Genomic DNA, 14,480 nt, shown 5'->3' with positions numbered 1-14,480 from the left:
CGTGGAGGAGATGCCATTTGTCTGTGTTTGTACTGCAGGTACCTTCCCCTTCCTTTCACCCCTGCATGTAAGAAACATTGTATATAACTTGGAGGGTGGGGGTGACTAAAGCTTGGTTTAATTAACTGTTCTAAACAATGTTATTGAAGTCGTGTAGAGGCCATGACCATGGGTCCTTGTGGCAGCAAGATACAGCCTTTGATCTGTCTCCAGAATGCAGTGTGTTTAGAAAAGCAATCACTCTAGGTTAATAGCTCTCTGCATCTGTGGTGTTTGGTATTTAAAGAATCAATTTAAATGTCTTTTAGTCAAAGAAAAACCTCAACAGTGTTCTGTGGTTAATGCATTCCAAGTATACTTCAGATTTAAGGAGTAGACACAAAGTAAAAGAAGTAGATTTCTCATGGATTAGACTGCTGATGGTGAAAACATAACCATTTTTGTTAATGTCTTAATGTTCTTCCTGTGGTGATTCCAGAAAGCTTTTATTGTGGGTCTGCGCTCTAAGTATAGGCACAGAGGAGTTGTTGATAGTATCCCAGCCTGGGTGCTTTTACCAAGCCTCTGAATTGATTTCCAGATGCAGACTCTGCATATTTGTAACCCTCTCACCCCTCAATCTGTCCATTTTGAAAGAATTAGAAAAATAACACTGTGGCCTTTTAAAGGATAAAATTAGAAAACACCGTATATTTAGTAGAGCTTTTTTAATCTATAAAATGGCATGATACCTTCATCATAAGAGCTAAATGAACTAATAAATATATGTGAAGCTACTTTGTAAATTATAAACAGCCTTATAAATTTACTATATTCTAATTATAAAATGAAAATATATTTTCATGTCCAGTTCTCATCGCTTTGCCTTTCTGTCTATCTAGTAATCACATATGCATACAGGTGGCACTGAGGGTGCTTTACAATTATCTGTTGCTGTATTAATATCTGTGACCTATTTTGTTACTTTACTGCTATCCGAATGTTAGACTCCTATGTAGAATTCATGTGTAGTCTGGTATCATTGAGGTTATTATCCAGAGAGACAGAAATGTGGTATCCTGTTATAGTTTTCAGGACTCGCTCTATTAGTAGAGAGGTGTGCCTCATCCTATCCATTACTGTGTGTGGATGCGGCAGTTAACTCCTCCATGACTTTATGGAGAGCTGGCAGCCGGATGCCAGATGTGGGGGTGTTGGCTTTCGGTGTCTCCCTTCAGTCTTCTGGTTTCAGTTTGGGAGACCAAGTAAATCAGGGACAGAGAAGGGCTATTTGTGAGGATGGATTGAAAAAAAACAAAACAAAAGGAGAATTCTTAAGCCTGAATAGATATTTACCAACACGATACATGATCTAAGGCAATAAAATAATGAAGAGTTAGGACTTCCTCGGTACCCCTAAAAATGTACACTTTAAAACTTTAGCCTAGCCGGGCATGGCTCAGTGGTTGAGCATCGACCTGGGATCCAGGCGATTGGAGTTTGATTCCTGGTCAGGGCACATGCCCGGGTTGCGGGCTGTAGCCGATCAATGACTCTCATCATTGATGTTTCTATCTCTCTCTCTCCCTCTCCCTTCCTCTTTCTGAAGTCAATAAAGATATATTTTTTTAAAAAACAAACAAACAAAACACCTTTAAATAAGCATTAGTACTTAGATTCCACTGTCAAATCTGAAACCTGGAAGTAATTTTTTTCCTAATATTCTTCTGATTAGAGAACTAATGTCAATTGTAGAAAATACAGAAAATATAGGCAAGCACAGAAAAGAAAAGAAAAAACCTGTAACTCCGCATCATAAATGTCATTGTTGTTCATCATAATCATGATTAATCACCATGACTGGCCTTTCAAGCTTTGTTTTGTGTATGTTTATATCTAGACATCTATACCTAGTTGTGTGTATAACTTTTGAATTTGAAAATAGAAATCTTGGGTTTTTTACCTAAATTAAGAACATTTCTTCATTGCCATATGTACATATATGAAATATCCATTATTTAGATGGGCCATCATTTATCTGTTCCCTAATTTTGGAAATTTCAAGTTGTCTCCAATATTTGCTCTTAGATATAGTGGGCAGTGAAAAGAGCCTTGTATATAAAAAACATCATGATATTGCAGAAATAGTGTTGTGTGGTTCCGAGACTAGGTCAAAGCAGACCTTGTGGTTTGCAGTTGGTGTTGCTGTCTTTCGCTCTGAGGAGAAGCAGCTGCCATGTCCTAAGATGAGCTTCTCTTTTGGGCAAGCCATGTGACAAGGTCACATGAAAACTCTCTTGGCAGCAGATCCTGCAGTACCAGTCAAGCCTTCAGGTGACTGCAGCCTTGGACAACATCATGACTGCAAGCCCAAGGGAGCCTCTGAGCTAGAATCCTCCAGTTAAGCTGCTCTCAGACTCCTGACCCACAGAAACTGTGTGAGATGTTTATTGTTGTTTTAAGCCGCTCAATTTTAGGCTAACTTTGTTTCTCAGTAATAGGTAACTAATACAGCATGGGTTTTAAAAGAGTGAGTAATTAATCTTATTTAAATGGTGGTGTAAAAAATTGCTCTAGAGTCTAAGCACCTAATTTTTTATTCTGTAAGCATAAGAGAGACACTGAAGGGCTTTGAGCAGCAGAGTGCTTGGAAAAATAGACTATTATTGGAGAGTCTCTTGCATATGGAGTATTTACAAATTAACTGCATTCCATGCCATTTGGACCTGCAAAGCAGTCGCTAAGGGATTAAATGCTCTCCAAATACATCTGTCTTGTTTTATTTTGAGTCTGAAAATCTTAAGATCTGTGTCTGACTCTTTGCAACCCTAGGAATCATACTTTATTTTTATATTTCTAAATAGTAGAGCGCCTCATGCTTCCAGCACTCCTACAAGGCTAGCATGGACCCCTGAAAGACAGCGCGGCGTGTCCGAAGAATGTGCTAGAGGCACATCGGTGTGTTACCACCAGCAGCAAGTGTACATGGTGTGAAAGCAGGTGATGATTAGATTTCAGCCCAACACAAGCATAGGGGAAAGTGTGTGGCGGGAAAACTCTGCTCTGAAGCCTCTATTCTCTGGCCTTCTGGTGGAGTCACATTGTGAAAGGGATTTAATTGCCAGCAAAATCTTGACATCAGCTCATAGCAAGCAGGGAAGAGTGGTTGGTTGTGATTCACCAGGATGCGTAGGAAGGGTCAGGTGACACGTCCTGCCTCTTTGAGACTTTACGGGCTTGGAAGCCCTCTACCTAAACTCTGTCAGTGAACAGCCACGACCTTTAAGCTACAACCCTCTCAGGAGAGTGATATTGGTGGAGTGAATGCTTCCCTTTTAAGTGAAGTGAAATCTAGTTTTAGAAGATGTGGCCTAAAGTGACCCCACATCTGAGGATTTTGCATGAACATTGTAACAAGGGCTAATAGATCTCCTATGGAGAACTTGTCTCTGAAGGTGACCTTTCTGTACCATGTGCAGTTGGTTGTGTAGGCGACTTCAGAGACTTCATCCATCGTTGGTGTTTTTTTAGATATGTTTTTTATTGATTTCAGAGAGAGGTAGGGAGAGGGAGAGAGAGAAACATCAATGATGAGAGAGTCTTTGATCGGCTGCCTCCTGCATGCCCACCACTGGGGATGGAGCCCGCAACCCGGGCACGTGCTCTGACCCGGAATCAAACCACAATCTCTTGGATCCTGGGTTGACGCTCAACCACTGATCCAAGCCCAGCCGGGCCATGGTTGGTTCTGCCTCAAGCACAGAGGCCAAACGATGCCATGGAAAGACCAGTAGACTGGAGAGTTCAGAGATGAAAGTGCCAGTTCTGCCTGTACCACTGACTAGTGTGGTCTTGGGCAGATGTTGAATCCCCCTGGGTCTCAGTTTCCTTGCCCATAAAATGAGGGAGAGTTGGATGAGATGATTCCCAAGCTTCCTTCTAACTATAGCATTCCATGACTCTTGATTCCTTTTATGGAATCTCTCCATCAAAATTCAATTACTATGTATCTCTGGGGAGAGTATAGAGGGATAAGCTGACTCTGTTTCTAAAGGGAGTAAGACAAATATAACCAAAAATGTTGCTTGGAAACTTTATACACTGTTGTTAGATGCAGTGGATATCCATTTGCTGAGTTTTCTGTGTAACATGAGTATTCCTTTGTAATTATAAGAATTAATTTCTAAAGCTCATAAAGTTTATGGTGCGGAGAATTGAAAAGGCCGCCTACCATGGCTCGTGTTAATAAGGCACGAATAGGCAAGCGAGTCTGGGCCATAGACACTGTTCAGTGTGTTGTATATTCTGTTTAATAATTGCAATTTTAATCAAGTGTTATGATTTACAGCATCTTTTTAATACTGTGCAGGACGTGCAGCCTCCTGCCTACTAATCAGACTGATCGTAGTTCTGGTACAACATTAGTATTGAATAGGACGCTTGGGATGTGTAGCCATTATAGGTGTTCTTTTCAGGACTGGTAAGTGGAGGCAGGGACCCTGACAGAACCCTACAGGATAACTGAAGTCCACTGATTAACCACAGATCCTGGATCTTAGCTTCAGCTGTGCTTGCAGGGCTTCTCCCCCAAGCCTGTTCTGCCTGCTTTTTCCCCCTCCTCTTCCTGCTCACCCATTCTTTAGGGGATTGGGGAAAATGCAATCAGATGAGCAGGGGGAGAAATGAAAAGGAAGACAATTGAGGGGCCTAGATATTGTAAGAGCTACATAAAATCAAACTCTCGTGATTCTGGAGTTGATTTGAGTGTGGGGAGTGGAGGTAGTGAAGGTGGTCCCTAGGTCTAGCAGCTGGCCCTGGTGAGTGTGCAACCACAACTTAAGACACTGGGCAGATGGGATGACAACAGAAATAAGTAGTTGGTGCTGGGTATGTGAAAGGAAGTATTTCTACCTCAGTCCTTCCACTGTGGACCCTATTTACACACGCCAATAGCTTATTATTTTTTCTATGCTCCTTTCATTCTAAGAGGATTACATGCTCCATTGCTTTCTGCCCACAAGCCCTCCAGTGCCATTCAATCAGCTGTTTGTGACATTTCAGGTTGGATCAGGATTTGACCGTACCTCTAATTGTCTGAGGAGGTGGCAAGTGTTGCTGGGTGACCAGTATCCTGCTCTCCCATAGCCAGAGGGTGGTGTGTACTCCTTGCTGAGTTACAGAACAGGGGCAGAGGGATGTGGGATTCTCTCAGACCTTTTTAAAACTCTAACTTGAGACAGAAACTCTCAAACCTACTGGAGCAAAACTCAGTCTCCCGAGGCTGTGGTTCTTAAACTTTGGTGTGTATCTGAATCTTCTGAAGGGTTTGTTAAAATCCAGTTGTTGTGGCCCACCCTCAGTTTTTTTCATTCAGTGAGTATGAGATAAAGCCCAATAATTTGCATTTCTAACAAGTTCCCAGGCAATGTGGATGAGGCACAACATTTTGAGAACCTCTGTCCTAAGGGTTCTCCCAACCGGGAGCCATCTGAAATCAGGCTACAGTCCCTCTGATTTCTCAATCCTTTTAGTCCTTTGAGCCGGCTTGGCTCTGACCCACTGTTCCCAGGGTTTGGGGGTCATGGATGTGTGCTCATATCCTTTCTTTCAGATCCATAATGTCCCAGACAACTGAGACTGTCTGAACTCTGGGATGCCCAACCACTCTGAATTTCTGAACACAGTATAAAACCAGAGATTTAGGGCAGAATTTGTGATCTCCTGTGACCTGAGGAACACTGTCATTTAATCTTGAAAATGACACTTTCAGGTGGGGACAATTCTCACTTTTACCTGTGAGGAATTAAAACTCAAAGTTTAAATTACATGCTCAGAAAGTAAATGGCAGAACTGATATTTCCACCCAAGACTGGCTCCAGAGCCTGATTTTCTTTCACCTGAGTCTCTTCCTCCCGGGTTCCATTTTGAGGGTTTTCACTACTCTTTTTCCTCAATTTTATGTAGCCAAGATTATAAAGATTCTCTTTAATTAGGGTTTGAATTATGACTTACTTATACATATGTGTGGATTCATTTATGTATGAATATATATACACACACAGATGCTCCTTTGTTTTATTTTTATTATTTTGCATGTATTTTTTATCATGCTGTATAATATGCATCTTTGGGAGTTGCCCTAAAGCAGTTTAAGAACAAGGCAGGGATTACACGATACCCCCAGGTACAGTGAACCATGTGTACACACATTAGTCATCCATACACGAGCAGCCTTTCCTCTATACCTCATATTAAGTCTAAGAAAATGTGTTTCTTTGGTAGCCATAGACTTATCCTAGGTTTCAGCCATGCCCTTGACTGCCATTAGTAGATGGAGCTGAAACTGCCTTTGCTGCCCTTCCCTCCTCCCGTTCTCCCCAGTGCCTCTCCATGAGATTAGGGCTTCATTTAGTGCTGGTGGAAGACAGTTGGCAGGTCTGTATGGACATATTCACTCTGTTAGAAAGTAGGAACAGCCCTGAGGGCTTTGAGAGAGTGTCTGCGCTGAGTTTATATGCTTTATCCACGTTAATAGCAATGTAGTGGGGTTCTGTTCTGTTTTCTTTCCTTTCCGAAATAAAACAGCTCTGTCCACTGCGGGGGAAAACGAAAAACAAAAATGCTAGCATCTGCTGTTGGAGGCTGTAGTGAAACAAGGAGCTGGGTTGCAGAAGGAATGGTGATAAGAAGGGGGGTCAGGTGCTCATAGGTATCCGCAGGAACAAAATGACTCTGGAGTTACGTGCACAGATGTGCATACCCTTTGGTTCAGCTGCGTTGGGTGTTCTGCAGTTGTCTAGTGTTTCTCGTGGATGAAATTGCTCATAAGCAGATATGAAATTTGCGCTATGCTCAGATTGTTTCCTAATATATTAATTGCATTGAAACAAATTTGTCTTTTCAAAACAAGCATTGTAGCCTCACTGACTTTACAAGTCAGTTCTCGGAGGACTCTTCCCTCCCCTTGTTTTATCGTATTTGATTGCCATCTGGAAGAGTAGGGTACCAAGGAGGATGGCTCCTTTTTTTGTCCTCACTCAAAGATATGTTTATTGATTTTAGAAAGAAAAAACATCTATGTGAGAAACATTGATTTGTTGCCTCCCATATGCCCCTGACCGGGGATTGAACCCAAAACTCAGGTATGTGCCCTGACCGGGAGTTGAGCCGACAACCCTTTGGTGTACGGGACACTGCTCCAAACAACTGAGCCACCAGGCCAAGGCGAGGATGGCTCTTTTACATATATTCATTTCTTTTATTTTATAATATTTCAGATGATATTTAAAAATATAAAGTAATGAGTAAAATCCCCCTTCCAACTTCACAAAACAAATGTTAATTCTTTTTTTTAGGCCCCATAAAAATCTTCCATGTATCAAAATGGCCTTGTCAGGATGACATGTTCTCACCCCATCGCACCCCACTCCTACCTTTGAGCTGAGCCTGGTCTCCCTGAATATTTTCCTTGACTGATAGTCCTAGGAGGTACCTGTTGAAGTAGTTCTGTGTTGTTTGGTGAAGTATATATACTCATTTGTTGTGGGTCTCAGGGAAGTTCCCAGGGTCTCATTTGTTGACTTTAGGATATGGCTGTGTGTACTTGACACTTCTCAGCAATCCTGCATGCAGAATATTTGTGATGGTTAATTTTGGGGTTCTTTGGGTATTTTACCCTTTTTAGGTCCCCCTTGGTAAAGAGGAGGAAATCTACATGGAGAAAGAAGTAGCTCCACATCTTTGAGCCTACATTTGCAGACAAGCCATGGCTGGGAAAAGCATAGTCAAAATGATGTCCTTGAAGGAAGGAACACCTGGTTATTTTCTACAGGTTGAATCCTTGTCTTCCAATTAGACATGGCAGCTGGATTCTCGTGTGTGCATTTGAATTACAGAGATGAACATTGCATCACTAATGTAATTGCTCAGGTAGGAGGTATGCATACAAACACGGAGGAATGTGTTTTTCTTAATCCTCTCCCGAGGATATTTTTTTCCATTGATTTTCAGAGAGAGAGGAAAGGGGAGAGAGAGAGAGAAACATCAATGTGAAAGAGACATTATCGATCGGTTGCCTCCTGCACGCGCCCTGACCCGGGCCGGGATCGAGCCTGTAACCAAGGTATGTGCCCCTGGCTGGAATTGAACCCAGGACCCTTCAGTCCTCAGGACAACATTCTAACCACTAAGCCAAACTGGCTAGGGCAACATGTAGGAGTTTTTAAAAATCTAGATAGAGGAATAAACTATAAGGCTCTAGGATTTAGGGCTGGAAGGAAATATAGAGAGGATATTTTGTTTCATGCCTCATCTTACAATAAATATGGACTCAAGCCTACAGAAGCAGTAGTAGCAGGAGATCCAGGCTAGTTATAATAGAACCAGGACATAAGCACTAGGGCTCCAGGCTGTTCTCTTCGCACCATAGCATTGATTTCTGTAATTCAGTGAGTTCTGACCACTTAAGAATCCAGGCAGCCCTCATTTTTTTTGCTGTTGCTCCCTGAACCCTGGTGTTTGTCACACCTGCTTTATTTGATTCCCCTGTCTGCCACTTCCATTTAGTTTTATTTTTAAAGCTGAAAAAAACAAGGGTGACTTGTATACAGGCCATGGTTACCCCTAGTTACTCTATTTCTTTAGTAGACATCCTTTTTTTACTTCCATGAATAGAAATATGAATAAGAAAAATCCTGGTATTAGGAAGACAAAAGTGCTGGCCTACTCCATATGGAGGCCCATTTCCCAGCAGTTCTGTTTTATTTAGTCAGTGAAGTCCTCAGATGTGTTACTGGAGATGTGAGGACCTGGGGAAAAACACCTCAGAAAATGTTGAGGGAAAAATGAAAAACTCCTCAAGGTATTTTTAAAAACCAAATTGGAAAAAAATGCATTATAAAAAATGTTTAGAACAAAATAGAGTGTTTAAGATATAAAGTGTTCACATGCAGGTGCCCGGCTAGCTCATTCGGTAGAGCATGAGACTCTTAAAGTGTTCACATGCTATTACGTGGCCTTTAACTCTTCAAAATGATTTCTAAAAACCACATGATTGGAGGGTATTAATATGAAATACTGTTTACCGTGTCAATTTAGTACAATCTCCATGCCCCAAAGATAAGCGGAATAACAACAACAACAACAACAAAAACAACAGCTAACACTCATTGAGCACTTACCAGGTGCCAGACACTACGTGGCTTTTAGGGAATCATTTATTTAATCCTCACTACAACCCCATGAGGAAAATGTTGTCATTATTACTTCATTTGATGGATGCGAGTAACTGAGGTTCAAAGAGGTGGCTTTTCTTGCCTAATACCACCCAGTTAACAAGTTGAGGAGCTGGGATGCAAATCGAGGGCTCACTGCTTTCAGGCTTCCTCTTCTAGAGAAGATAGACACACCTGCCTTTGTCCTGCCTCTCTCCTGAGGCAGGCAGCTCATGGCATCCCTCCAAGCAGTTTTATTACCCACTAAAGGGGAATAAAAATAATGCATGATTTTCCTTGCTCACAGATTTGTTGTGATAATCTAAGAAAATAGGGGAGGGAAGAAGTGTTCAATGAACTATCTACTATGAGCCAGGGACCACAGCAGATACATTTCACATAGCATCACTCGTTTTTGCTGTCTCCGCTCTTGTTATTGTGTGATTCTCAAATTCGCTGTTGACACAGAGTCACTGCCATTTTCAGAAGATGGGTTAACTGTCATCTGTTCTCATATGTGGGTTTTTCTTGTCTCTATTGCTTGTCTTGTTCAACTGATTTCATTAGGACGGGAGAGTGTTTTTAAAGCAGTGCATGCTGTTTGTAGAAAATTTGGGCAAAGGATTGGAAAAGGTAGTTACAACAAGGAAACTCAAAAGGCCATCATAGCATTTTAGAGAATTCAGTTATGCCAACTGTTTCTGGGACTGTGGGGACCTTCATGCATTGCAAATAGGAGCATAGGCTGACCTACTATTTTGGGGAGCCATTTGGTATACTTGTTCAAACTAGGGCCACTCATACCCCATGACACCCTTGGAGATGTATGAAATATCTTTGTTTTATATATATTTACATATATGTATACACACACGTACCTCAATACACATATATATGTGTGTGTGTGTGTATATATGCCTATTTAAAACACCGTAATAGGACATAAGTGGATATTAACACAGAATTATTGTGGTGATAAGAGGGAGTTGGAGGTAACCTGGGTATCCTGCACAATGAAAATGGTTAGTTGAAATTTGGTGAATGAGCGTAAAGGAGTACTGTGCCAATATTAGAAGCAATTGATTAGATGAACATGTACCAACATGGATGGACCTTAAGGACATAGTGCCAAGTGAAAAAAGTAAGAAAAACAAGATACAGCACAGAACCATTTCCCAAAATAAAAATATATGCACATAAAATGGTATGCATTTGTAAGATACTTATAAAAGAGATACCGGTTAAGCCCATCAGAATGGTTCTCTGAGGGTTGGATGAGGGGGAGAAGTAGGGATACAAAGGGAAATAATAAAGCCGGGAGAATCTTGCAAGAACAGTGATGATAATGTGCCATAAACTGAGGATGATGATTACCTCAAGCCCTTGAAAGGAGAAAAAAATTAGAAACCGTAAGTCAGAACAAAAAAGAGAAGAAAATTACAATTCTGTTTATAATAAGTTATAACTTCAGTGTGCATTCTTCTAGTATATTGTGTGTGTGTCTGTGTATATATACATGTATACACACACAAATATTTATTTCCATAAATAAGTGGGGTGTTTCTACATATACTCTTCGTTTGTATCCTGGCTATGAAAATGTACTAAGTTATATCTAAGATGCCCTCCAATTCTAAGACTCTCCCCTCAGGGTGAGTACCACATCGTCAAATTCAGTCAGTTTCCAACTGACTTGGGTTCAGCATAGCATAGAACGTTTGCTGAGCACTCTTAGTGTCAACCATGAATTAGTGCGTTCAAAGGAAAATATATCTGTATTGGGCTTATTTGCATTTAATTCAAATAGTGATCATTTTGTTCTGCTCTGCTGGAGATCATTTAAGTGTATTCAGACCATTTCACAGCCTGGTAGTTTACTCTAAGAACAGATCACGGCATTGAGTGTTGGTCCCAAATGGAACCAGTGAGGTTGGAACTTGGTCTCTTGTACTAGGAAACCATCCCATGTGAGTGACTGAATGGCGTTTAATAGGCTAGAGCTGAGCAGTTTCAAGTAAATCAGTGAACAATACAAGGGACAATATAGTTCTGAACCTTTGTCCCTTGTTTTGTATCTGGACTGTGAACACCTTTAGTAAAGAGAGCATTCCTTTCTGCCAGAGACAAAAGCAGAACTTCCCAATGGAAGACAGCAAGTCTACCTAGGCTTCTTACAAAGGCCAAAGCTCCCAAGGGAGACCTGGATCTCAAATCATTGCACTTGGAGCTGAAAATGACAGCACGCCATTGGCTATTGTTGCCATGGTAATCATTGCTGACCTCACAGGTCCTTCCTAATGATATTCTCAACGGGTTCACTTATACTGCATAGGCTGTGTGTGTGTGTGTGTGTGTGTGTGTGTGTATGTGTATCTAGGGGCTGTTTAAGTTGTCATGTTTTACTCTGATCCCAAAGTCAGAAGGCACCAGTGCCTTGCACATAATAAATGCTAAGTGAAGATTTGTGAGGTTTGATTAAGTGCACTGGGCCTAGAAAAAAACAAAGGTATGAGGAATTTTGCAAATCTCTGCAGCTGTCAAAATGTAGTCCTTAAAACTTCTGTTGCTGGCAACTTTGTCTCTTCAACAGTTCCAGCTGCTCCTTAGAGTAATCAGCGAGTGAGTGATGTTTGCAACTCTCCAACCCACAAAACCCAACAGCTGGCCAGGAGGGGGTAGCTACACTTCTTTAGGGTTTATTATTAAGCTTTTCTGGGGGAGGGAGCAGCATGGACTTGACAGGCAACTGCCTACTCACCAGGTTGTCTAGTCTCTGGGGGTTGGTTGATCAGTGGTTCTCACACCCAGCTGAGTATAAGCCCCTCTTTGGGATTCTGATACCCATTGTCCAGGTGTGGGAACCACTCAATGGTATAATCTCAAGACTCTCTTAAGACTTTCCAATCCTGAGACTTCCCCAAACGTAAACTGATACTATAGTTTTATCAGATTTTTGCTGTCTCCAATGAAAACAATCTCCCCCATGTTAATAATTACTTATGGATGCAGAGTATCATGGGCCTTTAAATGGATTTATTCTTTCCAAAAAGAAGGGAAAGAGAACATCCATCTAAAATTTAGGGGGTAATTTAATTAAACATTTATATTAAGTTTTGTGTTTGCAAAATACTTTTCTGTTGCTTCTCTTATAAGACTACTCACTCCTACCCCCAATGTGCATCTCAGATTTGCTGAGAAATAAGATTCAGAACAACAGGTAATTTGCCTTGGGCATTGCCCCCAAACCATGCTTTCCACTAGTTACAAGAGCCAATACAGATAAGACTTACTTGACATCTGAAAAGTAGCTGTTCCAGAACCTACTATGTCCCTTGTGAAATTATAGTAAGACTTCTCCACCCAGGGTTCTGCTTCCAAAAGATATAATAGATCGGATGCCAGGGGTTGTCAACTTATCTTAGGGATATTTAAAAACCTTGTTATGTACTGAGGCAGTAGGGTATGGGGACATCTCTGCAGACCAAGAGTGACAAGGTTGAACTCAATGCTGACTCTGTATTTTCTAACAGTGTCGCCTTGATCATGTCAGTAACCTGTCTGTAAAATGAAGACATCTGCCTTCCTTGTCTCACAGGTGGTTGTATCAAATGGGTAGCATTGGTCATTCTTTGCAGTTTCTGGAGTGCTTTGGAAATGTGCTAGCTCCATTCACCGAGGTCTGAAGATCCTGCACAGGCTGGAAAAAGCATGCACATGTGTGCTTTTCCTGAGTCTAGGTCGTCAGGTGCATCTTTCTCAGGCTCCTCAGTCTGAACAAGCTGTGAGAGTGTATCCCAGAATACCAGATAAGAGGGAAGAGAGAAAATAACATAGAAAAGGAAGGCGGGGGAGGGAAAAGTAGTTACTCCACTCCACCTACTCTACTGCTCCATTCAGCACATGGGTTTCATTCAGCAGTTCTTTTCTGCTTTGCATGCAGTGACAGAGCCTCTTGTGATAATGCGCATGAACAGTGGAGTATAACTTAAAAATAAATTCAGATGTAATTGGCTACAGCCATCTGACAGAGCCTTGGTTTTCTCTTCAGCAATGCCACCCATTGGTACCCCATTAATTTATGGTCCTTAATAATTTCCTTAGGGTAAACCTGATGTTTACTTTGTTTTATCTGTGAAAAAAGGACCCACGCCCTGCTGGGTGTGGCCCAGAGGTTGAGCATCAACCTAGGATCCAGGAGATCCCAGTTCAATTCCTGGTCAGGGCACATGCCCGGGTTGCGGGCTCGATCCCCAGTCGGGCGCGTGCAGGAGGCAGCCAATCAATGACTTTCATCATTGATGTTTCTATCTCTCTGAAATCAATAAAGATATATTAAAAGAAGAAAAGAAAAGAAAAAAGGGCCCACAGAGCAGATGAATAGTGTAAATGTTTGCTAGGAAACATATCAACCTGCTTGAGATGCATCTATTTGCATCCTAACTACGTACTGATTATGAGTGATTCTAGTCATTAAGTAGTCTTATGAGAATTTCTACTTGGTAATATTTTATTAGCATTTAATTTTAATTATTTTAATAAAATTCCACTTCTTTAGAGCATGTCCATAATTCAATATTGTCACACATATCTTTCTTCCATCAGTATGAATTTGTTGTAAGGTATTATTTTAATTAATTACATCCTTACATCCCTTGGATACCATCTGGTACAATTACATCATTTGAACAAGACTTCATTTTCCCTTGGTTTCTTAAGATTAAAAATGTCTTGACACTTAGATGGCATCTCTACGGTTCAGATGCAGAGAAGATGTGCCTGTAAGAAGCCAACTAGGGAAGGAGGTAATTAATTATCTCCACTAATACAAGATTCCAGTCCAAGTTAGTGTCCAACTGCTTCCCCTAAAAACTTGGTTAGATTTCTGTAACTGCATAAACCTTTATTCATAAAATTTCTGTACTATGCTTGACCTATAGTGAATATTGATTAAATACTTAATGAATGAAGGTATGAGAGTACATACATCTTTGGGATTTTCCCTTGTCTTTCATATATACTGTCTTTTAATATCAAGCAGGCTGTACTATGATAGGAATTCTGCAAGAGGATTGTATTGAAAGCACTACCTGTGTTCATCCTGTCCATCCATCCACCTGCCTATCTTTCAAATATTTTGGGGAAACCTATGGAACCAGCCAGGTATAGAGAAGAGATAAAGTTCTTGCCACTATTTAGTGCATGCCCTATTTAATGTACAGCCACTCAACTTTTAGCAGAGCAGTTGATACAGCCTTTTCCCTTTCACTGTACTCAGAGTAGCTGTGTGCT

The 14,480-nt window shown here is 41.1% G+C and overlaps 1 protein-coding gene across 3 annotated transcripts in view; it reads left to right on the top strand.

Annotated features, from left to right (window-relative positions):
• The window catches only part of TMEM108 (transmembrane protein 108), a 209,366-nt gene that overhangs the window by 47,576 nt on the left and 147,310 nt on the right, over positions 1-14,480 (top strand). The window lies entirely within an intron of this gene.

The sequence above is a fragment of the Miniopterus schreibersii genome (genome assembly GCF_964146895.1).
Source record: "Miniopterus schreibersii genome assembly, chromosome: 15".
In the NCBI taxonomy this organism is placed as follows: domain Eukaryota; kingdom Metazoa; phylum Chordata; class Mammalia; order Chiroptera; family Miniopteridae; genus Miniopterus; species Miniopterus schreibersii.
The sequence above is the reverse complement of the archived record's forward strand: the minus strand, read 5'-3'. Positions and strand labels throughout refer to the sequence as shown.